Here is a 3,214-nt window from a genome sequence, read left to right as displayed (position 1 = left end):
AACTTCCCAGGGTCCTGTCTCTTTTGAGGTAATCTCTGCCTAGTCAAGTCATCCAGTTCTTTGGTGAGCAAAGGGGGTTCGTCCTCCCATGTCTCATTACCAAATAACTTGTCATTTAGCTTCATGATTGCTCCAAGGTACTTAGCAACTTGCTCTTCAGTGACATCTTCGTCCTCTTCAGAGGAAGAATACTCATCAAAGCTCATGAATGGCAGAAGTAAATCCAATGGAATCTCTATGGTCTCAGTGTGAGCCTCAGATTCCCATGGTTCCTCATTAGGGAACTCATTGGAGGCCAGTGGACGTCCATTGAGGTCTTCTTCAGTGGCAATCACTGCCTCTTCCTCCTCTCCAAATTCGGCCATGTTGATGGCCTTACACTCTCCTTTTGGATTCTCTTCTGTATTGCTTGGAAGTGTACTAGGAGGGAGTTCAGTAACTTTCTTACTCAGCTGATCCACTTGTGCCTCCAAGTTTCTAATGGAGGACCTTGTTTCAGTCATGAAACTTTTAGTGGTTTTGATTAGATCAGAGACCATGGTTGCTAAGTCAGAGTGGCTCTGCTTAGAATTCTCTGTCTGTTGCTGAGAAGATGATGGAAAAGGCTTGCCATTGCTAAACCTGTTTCTTCCACCATTATTGTTGTTGAAACCGTGTTGAGGTCTCTGTTGATCCTTCCATGAGAGATTTGGATAATTTCTCCATGAAGGATTATAGGTGTTTCCATAGGGTTCTCCTATGTAATTCACCTCTTCCATTGATGGGTTCTCAGGATCATAAGCTTTTTCTTCAGATGAAGCGTCCTTAGTACTACCTGGTGCAGCTTGCATTTCAGACAGACTTTGAGAAATCATATTGACTTGTTGAGTCAATATTTTGTTCTGAGCCAATATGGCATTTAGAGTATCAATCTCAAGAACTCCTTTCTTCTGATTCGTCCCATAGTTAACAGGATTCCTTTCAGAAGTGTACATGAATTGGTTATTTGCAACCATTTCAATGAGTTCTTGAGCTTCTGCAGGCGTCTTCTTCAGATGAAGAGATCCTCCAGCAGAGCTGTCCAATGACATCTTGGACAGTTCAGACAGACCATCATAGAAGATACCTATGATGCTCCATTCAGAAAGCATGTCAGAAGGACACTTTCTGATCAATTGTTTGTATCTTTCCCAAGCTTCATAGAGGTATTCACCTTCCTTCTGTCTGAAGGTTTGGACTTCCACTCTAAGCTTACTCAATTTTTGAGGTGGAGAGAACTTTGCCAAGAAGGCATTGACTAGCTTTTCCCAAGAGTTCAGGCTTTCTTTAGGTTGTGAGTCCAACCATATCCTAGCTCTGTCTCTTACAGCAAAAGGGAATAGCATAAGTCTGTAGACCTCAGGGTCAACCCCATTAGTCTTGACAGTGTCACAGATTTGCAAGAATTCAGCTAAAAACTGATGAGGATCTTCCAATGGAAGTCCATGGAACTTGCAATTCTGTTGCATTAGAGAAACTAATTGAGGCTTAAGCTCAAAGTTGTTTACTCCAATGGCAGGGATAGAGATGCTTCTCCTATAGAAGTCAGGAGTAGGTTTAGTAAAGTCACCCAGCACCTTCCTTGCATTGTTGTTTGGAGATTTCTGTTAGGTCCTCTACAGAGAGTAGTACTTTAGCTTCTCTTAGCTTTCGCTTCAAGGTCCTTTCAGGTTCAGGGTCAGCCTCAACAAGAATGCTTTTGTCTTTGCTCCTGCTCATATGAAAGAGAAGAGAACAAGAAAATATGGAATCCTCTATGTCAAAGTATAGAGATTCCTTGAGATGTCAGAGGAAAAGAAGAATAGAAGGAGGAGGTAGAAGAATTCGAACTTATCAAGAGAGATAGAGTTTGAATTGTGTATTGAGGAGGAGTGTTAGTCCTTAAATAGAAGGATGTGAGAAGAGGGGAAGAATTTTTGAAAATAAATTAAAAAATTTTGAAGAAATTTTTAAAAAAATGAAGAATGATTTTCGAAAATTAAAGTTGGGAAAGAAATAGAGTGATTTCGAAAAAGATTTTGAAATTAGAAATAAAAAAGATATGATTGAAAACTATTTTGAAAAAGATGTGATTAAAAAGATATGATTGAAAAACAATTTAAAAAGATTTGATTTTTAAAATTAATGACTTGGCTAACAAGGAATTTAAAAGATATGATTCAGACATTAAACCTTTCTCAACAGAAAAGGCAACATACTTGAAATGTTGAATCAAATCATTAATTGTTAGCAAGTATTTTTGAAAATTGAAAGAAATTGATTTTGAAAATATATGATTGAAAAGATATGATTTGAAAAAGATTTGATTTTGAAAAATTATGAAAACTTAAAAAAATTCGAATTAAAAACAAAATCTTCCCTCTTGTGCCATCCTGGCGTTAAACGCCCAGAATGGTATCCATTCTGGCGTTTAACGCCCAAAATGCTACCCTTTTGGGCGTTAAACGCCCAGCCAGGTACCCTGGCTGGCGTTTAAACGCCAATTTTCCTTCCTCACTGAGCGTTTTGAACGCCTAGCTTTTTCTGTGTAATTCCTCTACTGCATGTTCTGAATCTTCAATTCTCTGTATTATTGACTTGAAAAGACACAAATTAAAATTTTTTTTTGAATTTTTAATGATGAGGAATAATCAAAATGCCACTAAGATCAAATAAACAATGCATGCAAGACACCAAACTTAGAAGTTTGTATACTATTGACACTAACAAAATGAGAATGCATATGAGAAACAACAAAACACTCAGGACAAGAGAATTTAAAGATCAGAACAAGGAAATCATCAAGAACAACTTGAAGATCAATTAAGACACATGAATGAATTCAAAAAAAATGCAAGAAGAATAGAAACATGCAGTTGACACCAAACTTAAAATTAGACACTAGACTCAAACAAGAAACAAAACATATTTTTGGTTTTAAGATTTTATAATTTTTTTGGATTTTTTTTTCGAAAATTGAATGAAAATAAGGATATCAAAATTCTTAATGAGAATTCCAGGAATCATGCAATGTTAGTCTAAAGCTTCAGTCTAAAGAAATTAGACATGGCTAGCCAAGCTTCAGCAGGACATTGCATTCAAGAGTTAAATTGATGAGAATCAATCAGCTTTGGTGATGATAAGAACATCACCTTGAAACACTAGAATTCATTCTTAAGAACTCTGAAGAAAAATACCTAATCTAAGCAACAAGATG

At 36.8% G+C, this 3,214-nt stretch overlaps 1 non-coding gene across 1 annotated transcript; it reads left to right on the top strand.

The window, feature by feature from the left end:
* Positions 1–1,124: 1,124 nt before the first annotated feature.
* Positions 1,125–1,232, top strand: LOC130937973 (small nucleolar RNA R71). The gene has a single exon (XR_009069160.1). It is a non-coding gene; the product is annotated as a small nucleolar RNA R71 (small nucleolar RNA).
* The last annotated feature ends 1,982 nt before the right edge of the window (positions 1,233–3,214 follow it).

The sequence above is a fragment of the Arachis stenosperma genome, chromosome 6 (assembly GCF_014773155.1).
Source record: "Arachis stenosperma cultivar V10309 chromosome 6, arast.V10309.gnm1.PFL2, whole genome shotgun sequence".
Taxonomy (NCBI): Eukaryota; Viridiplantae; Streptophyta; class Magnoliopsida; order Fabales; family Fabaceae; genus Arachis; species Arachis stenosperma.
Note: the sequence above shows the minus strand (reverse complement) of the source record. Positions and strands in the feature narration are given on the sequence as shown.